The following is an 18,056-nucleotide window of genomic DNA, read 5'->3' as shown; positions in this document are numbered from 1 at the left end:
AAATTGATTAAGTCAGTTGTATTAATGAGGTCAGTCTATTATGGGATATTTCTAATTCTAGAATTAGTGAGGTCTGAAGTTGTTGAATTAGGAGCCACCGTCGTCTTCTGGTCAGAGGTTGTAAAGGCCTCATTGAGGCATCTGTAATTTGAAAGGCTGTAAGATTTTTAGTACAATGGTTCAGCCTCTGACAGCATGGCATAATGGGAACGAATGAAGAGAGCGAAATGCGGGCTTAGGTTTCTTGCAACAGTCACAGGATTGAAATGTTTACTGTTATTGGAGAAAATTCCAATCTTTTGAAGAAGTTTTTATTTTATGAACCTATTATTTTCTGAAGCTCCTGGTACTATAAGCATGTGACCTGCCCGCAAACAAAAAGGAAGGGCTGAAAAAGCCCTCCATCTGTAAGAAGCTGTAAAATGCTGTAAAACTAATAATATGTTGCTTTGTTTACCTTAATGTTTAAAGATCATTTTTCAGATAAACACAGAACCTAAAGAAAACTGGTCAGGTTATGGAATTGCTACATATAGCTCCTCCAGAAAGAATTGAAGCTAGAAAATATGTTTGCCACTAGTTTGCTAGTGGCTTCAAAGGAATAGCTATTTCTATAACCTAATTTTCCTTGTGCTCCTTTTACATGACCTAAATGAAATTCAGGGGTTACATGTCCCCAAGCTTTAGGAAAAGGAACTACTAATTTTTGCAGTCATAGAACATTTTTTACTTGTACACTACATACTGTCTGAGAAAAGGCAAACTATATGGATATATGCCTTCTATGCCTTTCAACCTATTTTAATAAACAAGCTATTGATCTATTTATAGCCTCCTCCTAAAAGTTAAGCCTTGAATAATTAGTCTGTTCCAAAGCTCCGGTCCACTTAAAGGCTGGGTTTTTTTTCATTTTATGACCAAAATAACCCAGTAACAAACACACCAACCTCCAATTGTGATTTTACCCGAAACTGATGTTGACATAGCCATCTACTGTCCTATGATAGAACACATTTATCCCTTCAAAGCTTTCCAGGCTTTGCAGTTTGCATATAGGGAGGGGGGACAGAAGAAGAGGTACTTGAAAAAGAACATGCCGTCTTAGTCAATGAGTATTGATGTAGTTTGTACACATGTAAAAGGCAGATTTAATTTCATGTCACTTTTATTAAAAAATACACTCTAAATGACTGTAAATAAATGCATCTTTAATGCCCCATGATAGAACTTCTTTGGCCTGAATCAGTTGACTATCATAGCATCAACCTCTCAATGTATGATCAGAGCAAGTCTTTTTCCTTAAATAAATAAATGAGTCCTAATTCTTGGCTTTGATCATTTTTACACTATGAATAAAAAACATGGGAAATAATATGAACCTATATCCATAGGTTCTGCCTTAGTGATTAAATGGAACTATTTTGCTTTAAAACAGTCTGAAGCTGCTGTACCAGGGGAAGCTTTACAAAGCAGGAACAACAGGGCTGACATTTGAAGAACTGGGCCGTTGTGTCACAAGTTAGGCCAATAGATGTCAATCTAAATCCTGTGGAGAAAAGCAGATTAATGAGTCAGAGAAACGTATTGGTGCTGTGTGTTTGCCCTCCAGACCCGAAATATTTGTTGGTTTCAGGGAAAAATAACGCTTAGAAACTTGGCTTGGAATTTAATTTTAACTGTTTTCAGAAATTGTGGTGTTTTAAAGAGAAGATACTGCTTTTCAGTCATAAAAAATACACATTGCAAGTATTGTGCCTACAAGCAGATTACTTCCTTCCTCCCACCCCCAGGAAAGCCCCAGGAGTATATGAAAAGATTGAAATTGCAGTTTTGTACAGGCTGGTTTAATAAATAACTCCTGTCATATTAGTTGGAGATACCTTTTGAGAAGGCACATTTCATGCCATTACTCTCACTGCTTTCTATCTCTTACACAAAAGACAAATAAGTGGAGGGATAAGGGATAGATGCAGGAGGCACAGATCCTCCTGCCTGCCTGCCTCCAGGACAGGGAGTGGCAGTGAGGAAACGGGCTGGGACCATCAGTCCAGAAGCCCCAGTGTAAGGGATGTCTCCTGAGTCATTGCCTTTTAGTGGCCATTACAGCTCCCTGTGGCCCGCCTCAGGTTGTGCGACAGAAGCTCTGTCTATGCATAGTCATTAAATGCATATGGGTTTGCCTGGAAATCAGCCACCCTTTGCAGCCCAGATTAAACATAAGGGGAAAATAGTGCAAAACCAAAATGTGTGCAGTGCTGCTGATGTTCATCACTGTATATGCTGTACGAGATAGAAAAAGGGTTATACCCAAAACTTGCTATTTTATGTCAAGTGGGATTTTTTGTGGTACCCTAAAAACAGTTAGCTCTTGAAACACTTGTGGCTTTTTCCTTATGGAATGGAATAAATATATTATGGTTCTGAAGGGGTTGGTTTGTTTGCTTTCATAAAGAAAACACTACATGTAGAAACACAGCACCCTTTTGTCTTGTTAATTCTCAGGGTGCCACGAAGCTGGGAAGATACACTTGAGGATTACTACTGTGAGTTTATTCTGTTTCTAAGGCATCCCTCTTTAAGATGCCTGGAGAGGGAGAGAGTGTTCTTAAGACACACATGCAATTCACTCCATTTTTTTCAGCAAGACATTCCAAGTTGATTGCAGTGATTTACGCTGGTGTTGAGTGGCTTGGTAGGACTGGAGAGAACAGCAGACTTCAGGCAGTTCCATTAGAATTCTAGATTCATTTATCTTGCATAAACCTAAATAATGATGAAAAAGAAATGCCAGCAATTGTGCAGATATCAAAGTGCCAGCTTATTTTCTGACAGTCATCATGGCAAGCCTGGGAATTTTATTACAGTATTTTAATTTAATGGGAGGGTCTGCGTCAATATCAGCATGTCTAAAATACGTGGCATTTGACTTCTTTGCAGTAGTCAGAAGCAATAAATGGTTTTTAAATCAGAAAATATTTTCTAAGTAGGAGATGTAAATGTATATGATTTACAGAGGTATTGAAAGCCCATGGCATTTCCAGGTGTTTTTAAATGTGCTTTCAATGTGGACTTGTGCTTTTCTGACAGACTATACTGAAGCATTTTAATGCCTAACAGGTGTTTTCAACAAACATTTTTAAGAAAAGGATCTGTATGTGGTAAACCCCTAGAAATACATGAACTTTTCTCAATCAAAGGCTAGACAGCGATGGCAGAATGGAAAAAGCAACACTGAAATAGACCCCTGATTGGGATTTTGGTAGGGCTGTGATGATCCCAGTATTTTCAGAAAGATGTTAGAAGTGATAGCAACCAGGACAGTCTGGAATCAAAGAGAAAAAAATAATACTAACCCAAAAAACAACACTTTTTATCTAAAGACGATGTGAAAATGTAACTATTTTGAGTAAATGTATAAGATCTGCTACTATTATTGAAAATAGAAATGACACTACATACATAAGGCTTTCGTTCCGTTGTTTGCCACTTCTGACCTGGTTTTCTTTCATGTCTTTTGATTCTGCAGGTCTATTTTTGAGTGTACCTCTTTCTCAGGTGACCAGTAGCAAGTGCCTGTGATTTGCTTCAGAACTTGAAGTCTCTAGCCTGCTTGTATCTGTGAAATAAACGACATTGTGTAAAACATGATCACAGATCTTACAGAATTAGATGACAGGATGACAGTGTGTTACTCACAGTTCAGATGACTGCAATAGAGAATGTAATGAGCCATAATGCCATTATTTTTCATGTTAGAATTTTAATATTGTGTTTTCTATAGCTTTTAAAATATCATGCATTAAACATGTTTCAGACACCGTAGTGAGTTATTCAATAGTGCCATTAGAGGAAAACAGTCTGATAATTCCATGGAATGATGAAAATCCATCTTGCAGCCCCTCTCTATTCTCTTTCATTGAAGTTATTAGAAGGAAGTGTAGCATCCTGGAAGGACAGAAGGACCTCACATTTAAAAGGTGCTGTGGTCATATCTTAGAGGTAATACCTCAATGCCTTGTGCTGCAGGCTGGGTTACAGACATAGCCTGCAGTGCCTGAGCTTCAGCATATGAGAAAATAGGTGGCTGCATTCAACCACTGCCCCTGCCTTGAGGGGAAATGATAGCAGGGAGATGCTTTTTTCCGTGTGAGACTATTTTGTGGGAATCTAGGTAGAAAAGGGCAATTATGTTTGCCTTCTGGGAGAAGATTAAAAATAGGATTTTTGGAGTCCTGGAACCAATTTTTCTGGGGCGAGGGAGAGTATTTTTGAACCAGTAATGCTCTTGACTGCATATCTTTATCAAAGATACCTCCAAGCTGTCATGCTAGAGAGCAGAGTGAAAATAGTGTCAACAAAAAAATAAAATGAGAAATTACTCTTCCATCAACCCATCCCCTGAAGTCATAGATGGTGTTGATTGTGTCTTATCTTAGCAGCATATACTAGGGAGGTAAATTGCAGTAACAATAGGAGACAGCATATCTGATTCAACTGAGAAACACAGTTTAAAAAGCTACTGTATCACATTTATTTGAATTAAATTTTTGAAAACTCTGAGCAGTGAGGTGACCTTTTAGTTGATTCATCCCAAACTAGAGATTATTTTTGTGAAAGGGAAGCAGCAGACTCCAAAAAAAAAAAAAAAAAAAAGCCAGCCAGCCAGTCAGTCACAATGCAGGGATTTTCTAGGAATTGGTCTTATAGAAAAAATATTACAAAATAAATTGCTGGGAGATCTCACATTACTGCTCTTTGCAGAGCCAGGTGCAGCCCTGATAGCAAAGGAAGAGGCCTGGGCTGCATGGTGGGACTTCACCCAGTGTGGTACCTGGCTGTAGTGAGGGAGAAGTTCTTGCTGCTGCACCTCAGCACGGCTTCCCTTTGGGGTTCTCCCTCTGACACCAGGGATAGGTCCAAAACACTGCCTGCCCATGGGAAGAAGAGAGAGGCCATCTGTAACAAGAGCCAAACTTGTCACCTTGCAGCGACTTGATAGGGCAGCACCTGCTTATTAATGTAGTGCCACAGTAGAACAGTTTGTTCCCTGTGTCTATTAAGAGGATTTTCCTGTTTTATAGTGTCAAAATCCTGCATAATTTCTGCCTGATTTTCATAGAGGCATAATCAGACTTTTTACTCAGCTCCATCCCTGAAGACAGTTCTCTGCTGGTGTTCTCTTAAAATAAACCAGTTCTTTAATGAAACCTCCTGTAATGAACTGCACTGTCACTGTAATTTTGTTTATGAAAAAATATGAAAGACATCAAGGGAACTACAGTATGCATGTAATGTTATTATAAGAGGGCCTTCTGCCAACACTGGAAAACACAGTTCAGCTCTTTGAGAAGATATAATACATTTGTATGCAATGGAATTACATTACATTTCAGTTTATGTTTCTTGGAAACTTAGTACTTACATTTATTTTATGACAACTCAGATCTCCTCAAATGTAAACTGAAATAGATCTGTGAGGCTAAGGTAATGGAAGATGCTTTCTTTACAACATGTTATTTTGGTTTGGGTTCCTGTGTTGTCTTTTGGCTATTAGGATTGTATTAACTGTTAGTGCATGTCTTACTGCACAGGCTGAGCATTAGCATGATTCTAAATAAGGGGATCTAAATAAATGTTTAGAATAACAGAATTATATTGTGATCTTATAAAGTTTATAACAGCATTCTGCTGTATGTTGATAATAATAAAGCCAAGTAGTGCTTACACTGAACCACCGTCGAACTAAGAATAAAACTAAATGAAAATGAGGGATAAAAACTGAAGGAACAGCTTGACTGAGGAAAAGACATATATAGTTCATAGCCTCATTTGGCTGCCTTCTCTGGGTTAAAACTTATGTTTGATTTCTGTAAACTTTTTCCTTAGTGATGATTAGGTGATTAGGCTCTTATTGTAGTAGCGTCTTGAAGAAGTTCCAGTGGGTCATAGGTGAAAAGATGTCTTGACCTCGTTTTGACTAAATGTCTGGGATGAGATTTGTATAAATAATTTATTCAAATTTAAATACTGTCTGTATCACATAATTTAAAAAAAAAAAGGTCAGTTTTTTAGATCTGACTTTTTTCATTTCCTGCAAAAATCAGAAATTGGCATCCTTTGAAAAGCTCCTTATGGAAAAGCTTTCCAATGATATAATTCGTCTAGCTTTGAAGTGTCATTTGGAAATTAAACATGAACATGCTTTATTTAGAAAACATCAAAACAATCTCTTTCAGGGAAAAAAAAACCCAAAACCCACAAACCAAACAGCTCCTGTGTTTGGAGGCGTGAATCACAAAATGCAATGAAGTCCATGCATATTGACAAACTAGATTAGTATGTGAGCTTTTTTGCTTTGTTTTCTGTTATGTCTTTGAAGTTGCCAGCATGTCCTGGTGTCCCTGTGACTGAGCAGTTTTGATTCAGCTGCTGCTAATCGTACTTTAGTAGGAAGAAGAGGCACTTCTGCCTTTTTTCTCCAGGATGGTCTATGCTGGAGACACCATGTCTGTTGCAGGCTGTGATCAAGTCTATTAAAGTCCCTGGAAGTCTTTCCATCGATTTCACTGGGTTTGAGCTAGTACTTTAAGAAAGGATTAATGCTGCTCATCTGCTCCTCCTCTCCTGGCCTTTAAAAATTAGGAGAAAAACTGAGATAAGCTTTGGGGAAAGAGCTGGGTAAAAAGGGCTTTTTGTTTTTCTCGGTGACTGGGAGGTTGTAGGAATAAAGGAGAAAAAAAGACCCAGGGAATTCTCTTTTTTTTTTTTTTATATATAGTTTGTGATGTACACTTGAGGAAATGGCTCTGGCTACAGGTGATAACCTTAGCTCTCCCTGACACTGCTGTGCAGGCACATATAACCTGTCCATAAACAAAAACCGGCTGCTCTTCCCACCATCAAGGTTCACCAGCCCTGAGAATGAGCCAATGAAATTGCAAGATGAAGAGAAAAAGGATATACACAGTGTTTTCAGAACAGCAGCAAAGCCCACAAGCATCTGAAAGGTGGGAAGACTCTGAGGCACAGGTCCTCCCAGAAATGTCTGGGGAAAGGACAGCTGAGACTGTTGTTAGGAAGGTTGACACTCTAATTTGAAACAGGGTCAGAACTGGTGTAACCTCAACATAAAGCTTGTGCTGAACCCTGTAAGTCCTTGCAGTCACCCTGCTGACGCCCCTGAAGCACAGTAGGACTAAAGCCTTCTACAGTTCATCTTTATGTAAGCAGTAACTGAGAAATGAGTGAAACTACTCACTGGAGTACAGATTACTCACAGGATCAAAAGCTTACAAAATCAAGGCAATAATTTTCATTCAGGTGGTTTACACTACACAAATGTTTTCCCCTTGTTCTTGGACACAGTATTTTTAGTAGCTTTTGGCAGAAACCTCAATTTGGAGCCAACACTGAAGATCAGTGAAGAGTTGGATGAGTAAGCATTGCCTGATTGTATTTGAAGACACCTCTGCTTATTTCCTCTGTGTGCAGACATGCTTTGTGGTTTTCATATGCATCTAGCATTGGCATCAGTAGCTTTCTTTTCTGTTGTCAAGTAACAACACTTTTTACGGAGGAAAACAAACAAAATTGTTTAAGGAACCATTAAAGATGCCAAGTGGAGAAGGGACAAGAAGGGTAGATGTGATGCTTCATTCCAGCTGATTAGTATTTAATAAGAACTGAATTTGTACAGTTAAATAGATTCAGGATGTTTTATTGTGCACATAATCAAACGTTACAGGAAATTTGTTAACTTTTCTAGTGTTAAAGCATTTAAAGTGTATGGAACTGCTAACTATTTAGTATAGAGAGTTGTAGAGGAACACAAGTGAAATGGTATTTTGCAATGTTGTGTCAAAAATATATTGCTGTTTATGTGGTTACCTGGTACAATGCTAAAAGAAGCAATTCAAAATTGTTAATACGGAAGCTATTGATATTAAAGCTATATCACCAGACATTACTTTTCTTTTGTAATAAAAACACCAAGGAGAAAACGAAAATGAAATACAAGCACAATAAACTGGCACATTGTACTGTTAGTTTATGAATTTCAATCTCTGTAGCATATGGTAGTTTCATGCAGCTAGGGGCTACAGCCACCTGTTAATACTCCAGAGCACAAAAGAAGATAGGATTTGGTGGTTCACTGATGAAAACCACAGTGACTTCCATATTCTGGTAAAAGCAATTTTCTTTTTTTCTAATGCCTGGTCTGTATTTTTTTCCAGTATATGTAACTTTTTAAAATGAAAACAGTGCTGCAGATTTTATGGTCGTTTATTTAGAGGAAATCAGAGTTGTTTTTCCCAAAACCCCCATCAAGTCTTTAGAGTATTTCCATTGCAAAATCTAGCTAACAGCAACAGTCCCTATCAAAGAAAAATATGCCAGGATTATTTTGCTGCATTTTGATGAATTAGGTCTCCTAATATGAGTTACTGAGATAGAGGCACGTATAACCATACTGTTACTTTATGAGAAGTGGTTGAGAAGTTCCAGGAAGCACTTTTGGTGCTCATGCAGGGAAAGGAGATGAGACGTTTCTCCTCAGCTGGCTCATGGGTGGCTGGCGCAGAGGCACTTGGCCCATGGCAGGGGGGTCCCAGCCAGTGGCAGGGTCTGACTGGCACTGATGGAAATGACAAGCTGGGAGCATAGTGCTTCCTTGCTGCTTCCCCATGTGCTCTCCTTGGCTTCCCAGAAGCAGAGAGACCTAGTTTATGTCAAGCGGAGTATATAAGGTGTCATGGTGTAGTAAAACTATGGCTGTCATGTATCATCCACAAGGTAGTAAGGAGTTTATTGCTTACTCTATATTCTCTCTCATTGCATCTTGGTGAAAATTTGAGAGACATATGGACCTACTGGAGCCAGCTGGTGTTTATCCACTGGTCATTCTCCACTTTGAAAAAAATGTATTTGTTGGAAAATCGATGCATTTGGAGTCAGTCGTAGTCTCTGATGGTGTGCTGTTGCAGCTTTGCACATAGAAAGCCCAGGAGTCTGGAATGGTTGTTTGTTTTTAGATCAGTGTCCCACACTCGGGTGCAGAAGGAGAGTCAGCAGTGCTGTAGGATCCGGTGCAGGGAAAGTGGGTGAAAGTTGGGCTGTTCTCACTGTCAAGCAGCCAGAGAGGCAATCAAATTGGCCAGATTTGTGCATCTCACTTGGTGGAGGTGTCTCAGGGGTGCAGGAGTCTTGTCTGATCGCTTATTACCACTGGGGTTTATTGGTAACAGGTGGCACTTTCAAAGTTTGCTGCTTATTTTGAGTTAATTAAAACTTTGCAGCTGGAGCTCTTTCAGCCCAGAGCTTTGAGGTGTTTATTTGTGGGGACCACAAGGCTGGCACTGAAACTACACCTAAAGTATGAATTAGAAGTGTTCTCCTGTTATCATTATTCTTTTAAAGCAGACCAGATAGCTTTCTCTTTTATGGTGGCAGATGTGAAACACGCTTTAATTTTGTGTGCTGAATTATTCAGATCACTGTGGATATGTCTGTGTATAATTCATCTACAGTTAACACCTTTCTTTCTCTTCTCTCTCCTTTTTTTGATATTTTCTTTTTAATATGTTTTCTTTATAGTAGGCTTTCTTGTGGATTATTTCCTGAACTATGGAGGTTTAGGGTACATTACTTTTTTATTTCTGTTCAGCTTCCACAAGTAAAAGAGAAGAGTTAGTATTCTTTACAATATGGTCTCTTGTCTACTATAACTTAAATCACAGCCATCGGCTCATTTTGTACAGGAGACTGAATATCTGTCCTGCATTATTATATTAGCAGAAACATTATTTTCGTGATACATTTTAACATAAATAGATATTGCTTAATATTTGCAGCTGGTTGATTGGAAAAGAGTTTGACTTGTGCTTACAGAGCAGTGCTAATGTTGATAACTGACATGTTACTGAAATTATTGGGCATTTTCCTAAGGCACTGGTGTTAATGCTTCAGAAAGGTGTTGAATTTTGAGGTGGACTGACTATAAAATTGATTGTAATGTACTGATGGCAACAGATGCTGCAAAGGTTTTAGAGGCAGATGCCCATAAGACTACAGTAGAAGAGTGAGGATGGGCTACCTGCCCATGTGCCTGTCCTCTCAAACAAAAGGCTTTGTCCCCTGGAGTGAGCTCATCATAACAGAAGCAGATTTTCTTTCCTCTGTTCTATACTGGGTGTGGGAAAGATGTGGTTTTCATTTAAAAACAGGAAACTATTTGTGTCTTTCACTCCTCGTTATATAATCTCATACGTGTTCTGCCTACAGTCTTGATTTGTAAAAGAGAATATGCCCGAGTGTGTTCATGCTTTTGTAAACAATGTTTCAATTTTCAGTTAGGGGAAATCTATTCTAATATATCTTATTGTGTTTCCATTAGTTAGTTTTGAGCTAAAAAATACTGCAAATGGTATATACAATGTGTAAATACATAGCATAAAAATTGGAAAGAATTACCGGAGAGCTCAGACAACACTTCCTGACACGGACCTGAAGTTTTTGTAACAGAGCACTGCCTGGTTGACAATTATCAGTGGAAAAACTTCCATTTGAAAGCAATCTCAGTGGGCAGTAGGCACTGTTGTGACATTGAGGACATCCCCAATGTGTGTCCTGCCTATGTTGAAAGGGGACTGTACCAGAATGTGCATACTCGGGGCTGCACGGTTGGGATGTATCGTTCTCCAGCATCCTGGTTATCCAGGATCCTCTAAGCTGCAAGTAGTCTTGTGCCTTAAATGATATTATTGCTTTGCTTTTTCAGGTAAAAAGATCACAAAAAGTGTTAAAAAATGACTCTTGTTACAAATCTGCTCTTCAATAATTCCCCATTTCCACCATTTGAGACAAAAAACCCCATTCACTTCTTTGTGCTCTTCATTGATTTTTCTCAACATCTGTTGCTGAGCTTAAAGCACTGGCTGGCAAGGGCTGTGGCAGGACATGTATTCCTCCCCTCTGCCATGAGATCCCTGCTTAGATCCTTTTAAACTTTGTTGGTTTTTTTTTTTCCCTCCATATAAAGACTTCCAGTCTACTTTTTTTATTTTTTCCGTAGTATACATATTTTTTCATACCTCTACTCATCTTTCCCTCCCATCTATGTGCTTTTTTTTACAAGGAGTCACAGACTCACAGAATGGTTTGTGTTGGAAGAGACCTTTAAAAATCATCTGGTCCAACTTCCCTGCCATGGATAAGGATATCTTTCAGTAGATCAGGTTGCTCAAAACTTCATGCATCCTGACCTTGAACAATTCCAGGGATGGAGCATCCACAACTTCTCAGTGTCTCATCACCCTAATTGTGAAAAATATCATCCTCTTGTCCAATCTAAACCTACATACCCTCTTTCAGTTTAAAAGTGTTACCCCTTCTCCTGTCAATACAGATGATAGCAAAAAGTCTTCCTCTGTCTTTGGATGAGGAATTTATTCCATAATCTGAAATTTCCGTTTCGTTAGCATCCAGATATCTGCCCCGACCTACTGCTGGAACTGAGGAGGGGCAGTAGGCGTGAGGGGCGGACCACGACTGCAGTCAGTCTTCCCCTGAAATAGATAATTCAGAGGAAAAATGAGAAAGTTTCAAGAAGAGAGGTGTTGAAAGGGTTTAAAGGAAACAAGGGAAGCAAGGCAGCAAGCTCTTGGTTCAGGTAGTTTAGGTACAATATGTGTGCCTGTGCAGAGGTTACAGTGGATGGTCTGAGTTGTTAAACACTGACTCAGATTTATTAGCGTCTTTACAAGTATGCTTTCAAGGTGAAGCATCCCCTTGGGAGTTCTGTTCCTATCAACAGGTATGTTACTACCTGGGAGCTTACTAAATTTCCAAAGCAAGCTTAGCACAAAGCCTTGGTACTTGAATCATGAAAAATGCTAGAGTTTTTCCTTCGTAACTTTTTGCCTGTATTTCCCTACACTTTACAAACCCTTGCATGTGTTACTTTTGCCTCAGTTATTTTTCTTTTCCAAAAGAGCCTAGTGAATAAGTAGATCAATGCCAATCAATTTATCCAACATTTATTCAGTGTTCAGAATATTAAGTGGTGAGGTTAACGTAAAACTGCATGCTGCAGATAGCTGCCCAGGCATTCTGGTTCTCAGCCTTACACCTTGAACCATGTGATCTACTTATATATTCAAAAATAATAGTCCCATTTATAACATATGTGCTTCTGGTGACTCAACTGTAGACTAAAGATTTTAATAGTACAGTGTGTTAGATTTGAATAATTATAAGAATAATTTGTGCTTCTTATCGAAAATTCATGAACAGAAAGAAGCAAAGTTGCCAGCTTACTGCAAGTTAGTTACTTTGCTCTTCTGCTAATTAAGTTCAAGGCTTTGGATAAGTAGTTCGAAGTTGCTTCATTACATGGTGAAGGGCAGCTCTGACCTGACTGGGATGCCCGAGTCACAGCACGTGACAGAGGTTCATCAACTGATTGTGCAAGCTCGGATGTGCTTCCTCCTTTCCGAATAAATGTCTGCATAATTACTGTAATTCACAGCAGGTACCTTATAACAAACGCAAATAACCTTCCAACTATGTGATTGGAAGAAAGAGAGAGAAGTTTTACAATGCATAGCTCTCAGCACATTGGAATAAAATGTCACTTTTTAATTTCCCCATTTACATTTGGTTAGATGTTGAAGACGAGCTCTGTCTTCACCTTTGCATAATTAGAAGGGATTAGGGGGACATTATTTTTTTAGAATCTTGTTTCTTTACTGTTGTTTTATATTTGCTTATTTTTGGTTTAAATATGATCTTGCATATTCTTCACCATAAGTTACTGGTTTCAGTGGTGGTATGTCTCTGATAAGCTTCTCCCTTTTATGAGCAAGGGGTGCCCAGTAAGTATAAATGCCCTATCATCTTTCCCTCCAGTTAAATACCTAGTCTCTCCAACTTGACAAATTTTACCCATCTAGCATTTTTTTCAGAATACCTACAAAATCATTTCAGTTCTTTTTTAGACACTTAGGAAGTCACCGATTTTCTGCAACACTGCTCCTGTCAACTTTATTAATGACAATGTAGATTTATCTGCACAATGTCATCTGTGTGCCTAGGCACACACTAAAATTGAAGTTTCCATTCCTAAAATGAGCCAGTCCAATCTTTGTGACAAAATATTGTCTCAAAATAGTCTAACTTTTGGAGTGCAGATTTTTTTTTTTTTAAATGGTGCATTATTCAGATTTGTCTGTAGAGCTTATGACTGTTTTAGTCTGTGTTGCATTCAAGATGCAGATTGAATCCTTACTGGTTTGATACTCTTAAAATGTTACTGTAGGTGGAAGGAGCAGAGCTGCTGGACAAACTTAGGATGCTTTGTAAGTCTAATTAAAATCTTGACAGTCGAATAAAAGAATTCTTTGTTCAATTACAATGCCATTGATGTTTATTGATCTTATTATATACAATTAAATATACACCAACTTCCTAGTATCCGCTTTTTCTCCAGTATTGGCTTACCTTTCTGTCACCCCTCTGCATCTCAAGCTGTAAGGTTTCAGCCTCAGGAGGGGGAATTCAGAGAGTCATTGTCTGCCCTCCCCTCCTACCAAGTCCTTTGCTGCAAGTAGGGTGATGTTGCTCCTTGCTGCAGGATGCACGTGGCGTCAGTTTGGCATATGTGCTGCCATGCTCTACACCTTGTTCTGTAATCCCATGTCACACTTGAATTTGTTCTCTATGGCATGTTTTTAAAATACACTGGCTAGTGGTTCTCTTAGTACCCTTAAAACTGATTTTTCCCAGGCTGCGCAAGTCTGAGATGAGGGGGTACTACTACTCTATGGGGTCTATGGAGCCTGTGCCCAGTGCTCTTGAGACAAACACGATTCATTTTACACACAGTAACACCTTCGTTTTACTACCAGTTACAGAAGTGTATATAACAGGAGTCTTGGGTCCTGGGGAGTCCCCTGGGGGATGCTCCTCCTGAGATACAGACTACAACATCCACTGTGCAGCACTGAGTGCCCATCCTGTCTTCACAAAACTGCCAAAGTCTCCTAAGAGTCTTTGTTATAAAGAGACAAATAGTAGGAGAGTAAGCCAGGAGCTGTCTGTGTAATGAGGCTGGTGGGCAGCTGGGCATGCACACCTTTGCCTTCACTGCAGTCAGTCCCTGCATGATTAAATTGCCCCAGTCTAAGAGCATTTCTGACAGCATAACTGAGCGTAGCGTCTCTTACTAACTCTCTCAGCCCCTGGGTATGGTATGTGGGTTTTGTTTGGTTGGTTGATTTTAGTTTTCTCTGTTGTCTTTTTACATGGTTTTTAAAGTTCTGTTAATGTGGACTCTCCTGGGTCTCTCCATACAGTTGTAAGAATTCCAATGTGAGTGTGTATGATTATGTGTGTATCTGCAGAGTGGGGAGTCCCCCCTTTTTCACTACTTCCACAGCCTATCAAAGAGACAGTTTACATTTGCATAGAAGACTTGATGGGCTTTGGCATGTTATATGTGTTCACGTTGTCATCCAAAACACTTTGTTAAATTTATTGTAGACTTATGTTATTTTCATGATACATAATAAAAATATTTTTAAAAAAACCCACTTCTATTTTTTTCTCCTTTATTCCCTTTGGAGCTTGGAGGAATTTTTAAACTCTCAGTAAACAAAAAAATCCTGCCCAAAAATATTTTTAAGAGTTCTTGAATCTCTTGTCCTACTTGTCTCAAGGATGCATCTTTTCCATTAAAGGTTTTGTACTGCATTTGAATGAAGTGGCTGCTATTTGTACATGAGGATATATTCTTGGCAACGCTTTACATTTTGAGGGAATTATTTTTAAAAGATGCCTTTAAGACACTGAAGGCTTGTAGCTGTTTTCTAAGTATTTTGTCATGAAAAGAAATTGTGAGGATAGACTTTTTGAGGAATGGATCAGGCAAGCAAAACCAGGCTTAAATGCATGACAACCTCAGCCCCTATTGAACTTGAAACTTCGGATATTTTTGGTGGAGCCTATAAATCTTTACGTTACAATGGCAGGCTATTTATTTTTAAATAGCAGAGGTGAGGCTGAAGGAGAAAGCAGTTTAAGGACATAGAAAGAGAGATAATCTATTAGGACACACAAAACACTACTGTAGTTTTTACAGTGAACTAATAGCTTAAACCTCATCAGACACTTATTTTTTTGAGCCCCAAAATCACTCCTATGAAAGTAACATTGTTTTCTAAGTTTAAGCAGAAGGGCTTCCTCAAACTGAGGTGTCCAAATGAGGAGTCTGAAGTAATTGCTGAGCAATACATTCAAATGCAGCCTTACTTTTTGCAAAGTTCTCTGCGTTGGCAACCACCACGCAAACTGGAAGGGACTATGGGATTCACTTGGCAGATGAGTACATAGCCATCATCTCAGACTGCCACGAGAATATTCTAATGATATCCATGCATATGAAAACATTATTGAAGAGATTTAATGTTGAGTGCTGCCAGCAAGAGTTGAGCACATTGCAAGAGTTACATTGCAATTAATATGTTCAAGCAACTGTGTATGTTTATAATATGTCCTGTCATCAAATCATAGGTAATAATCTGGCACTTTTGTGCTGGAGAGGCCTATCAGTAAAATGTTCTGAACTATATTGAGTTCTGAGGCTTATTAGTCTAAGAATGATGTAGGGGACATGCAAAGCACAGATGCCGTCACACCTTCTCAATGTTTTCTTCTGTAGTGAGAGATTAGCTATTGTGCAATAATTGATAAAATTGATTATATCAGGAGATGTTTCCTGAGCAAGGATTAGATGCGCACAATTCTGAGAGATAGATTAGCAGTTTTCCTAGAAAAGAAATTAAGAACTGTCACCACAAAGAGCACATAATGATGGTTCATGACTTGCGTTATCCATCATGGAATTGTGACTGGGCTGATGGCTGTGCATTAACAAGATCCAAGCTGATGTATGCAGTTTGTCAGCCAGGAAGGAGACATGTTTATCCCTTAGTGTAATAAGCAGTGCAGTATTTTTTGTTAACTCTAGTTATGTAGAAGCCTTGAGAGGTTTTAAGCTTTCTCTCATTTCTACAGAAACTAAGGTTCCTAGAAATCCAGTGCAGCACCAGATATAGCAATCACCCTGCATCAAACTCCGTATTGCAATGAGTCCTGGGTATTTACCATTTCCTCACACATTCCTTGTCTAAATACCTACTCTAAAATTATACTATAGTTATGTATGTTTGCGTGTGTGTATATTTGTGTATACGTATATATACACCCACATTCATGTATCAGTTTTACTATTCGGTAGGGATCTTTTAACCAGTTTATAGGAATGATTGTTTCTAACGAGTGGTTATTTTCTTCTGCTTTCTCATATTCTTCCTGCTTCTAATGAAGTTATTGAGAGAAGGGAAAGACATGCAATCTTAAAAAAAAGGAAAATATTTTATTATTTCAGTTCTTCTTATGACAGATGTTGGAAGTGCAGTTAACCTCTTATTCTCTCATGACATGAATTGAATTCCTCAGAGATGTATAAGCGTGAGGCATGTGTTGGGACTTCAGGTAGCTCCATTTCTCTGTATGCTTGCAGGTAGGAAGAAAGGAGGAGAAATTAAAATGTCATGTTAGTAAACAAGATATTTTGATATAATGACAACACAAATAGTAAGTCTTTTTGAAAAAATATCAGTGGAAGCAACCCATGTAACTTGAGAACTGGGAAGCAAAGGCTGTTGTCATCCATGGATTGTCTACAGTGAGGGATAGTTTTTTCATTCCTTGCAAGATTTTAGAAACAATGAATTAAGGATTCCTCTTTCTTACATATCTCCCTACTGTTAGTGTCTATCTTTCTTCTGGCATGTAAAAGTATGAACCCCATTTTCAAGATCAATTCTAGTTTTGTCAACATTGCATCATGTAGTAATAACTATATTGCTATGTTTTATAGAGTTAGATCTTTATGTTTCTTGTAAAACTGTGGAAAAGCTGAAATAATTTTGTAACATCTAAAACATGCAGCATTGTTAAGCTCAGAGGTGGCTGTAACTACAAAAGATGAAAATAATACCTGTTATTTAGCCTGTGTGGCGCTGTCCCTATCAAAGCTCACTGACAACATTTTGTCTGAGAGGCACTGGGCCAGTGGAAATAAAGAAATGACTGCATCTGTGGAGTTGAAAAGAGCTGATATGACGTTCTTTGTGAAGTGTTGTTCAATGCTGAAAGTGAAGCACAGGTAAGTGATGTGTCGAATGGCTTTTTCCTTTGAGAAATGATCAAGCATCTAAAACGAGTTTTCTGAGGAGACCTGCTGCCTGCGCTGAGTTCCTGCTGGTGCTGAGAGCTGAGTAGGGTGAAGGCTGAGCTCCCAGGGTAGGCAGGTGATGTGAACTTTTTGGCATCCACAACATCCAGTAGCAGATTCCTATAATTTAGCTACATGTAGTGTGAAGAGGTACTTCTTTCTGCTTGTTTTGAACCAGCCACCTGCTGATTTTCTTTCATTTTTCATCTCTTTTGTAACCAGCTCATGTGCTAAGAGAGACTGAAAAATTGTTCTCTGTTCATCTTCTCTAAAGACTCATGATTTAGTACACCTCAGTTATGTTTAGTTACAGTCTTTCCTTTTCCAGATAACTTAATTTCATACGAAACATCCTGCTGGGTCAGCCCAAGAGTGCATCGAGCCCAGTATTATTTCTCCAGCAAATGGCAACAAGAGATGTTACTCAAGGAGAGCACAAGAGACTGGACACTGAAGTCTACTTTGTAATCTTCCCCCAGCACCTGCAGTTTCTGTCTTAAAAATACTGGAGGATACATTCTGATACTATTATTTGTGCTATCCATTTATAGACCAGTTCTCCATTAATTTATCTAACCATATTTAAACAAGTTGGTAGCCTACTGCCTGAAGAAATGTTCCTACTGTTTTTTAAACCAATCAAGCATTATATACTTTTAGTTGCTGTATTGCAGGATTTGATAAATAACTTCCTTATGCAGTTTGTTGCCTCCCTTCATACTTTTCAGGCCTTAGCCCTTCCTGTCCTGTTTCTTCTGAG

At 38.7% G+C, this 18,056-nt stretch overlaps 1 protein-coding gene across 8 annotated transcripts in view; it reads left to right on the top strand.

Moving 5' to 3' along the window:
• The window catches only part of DMD (dystrophin), a 1,219,670-nt gene that overhangs the window by 147,319 nt on the left and 1,054,295 nt on the right, over positions 1–18,056 (top strand). The gene's annotated exons all lie outside the window — the stretch shown is intronic.

This window comes from Colius striatus, chromosome 1, assembly GCF_028858725.1.
Source record: "Colius striatus isolate bColStr4 chromosome 1, bColStr4.1.hap1, whole genome shotgun sequence".
Classification (NCBI taxonomy): domain Eukaryota; kingdom Metazoa; phylum Chordata; class Aves; order Coliiformes; family Coliidae; genus Colius; species Colius striatus.
Note: the sequence above shows the minus strand (reverse complement) of the source record. Positions and strands in the feature narration are given on the sequence as shown.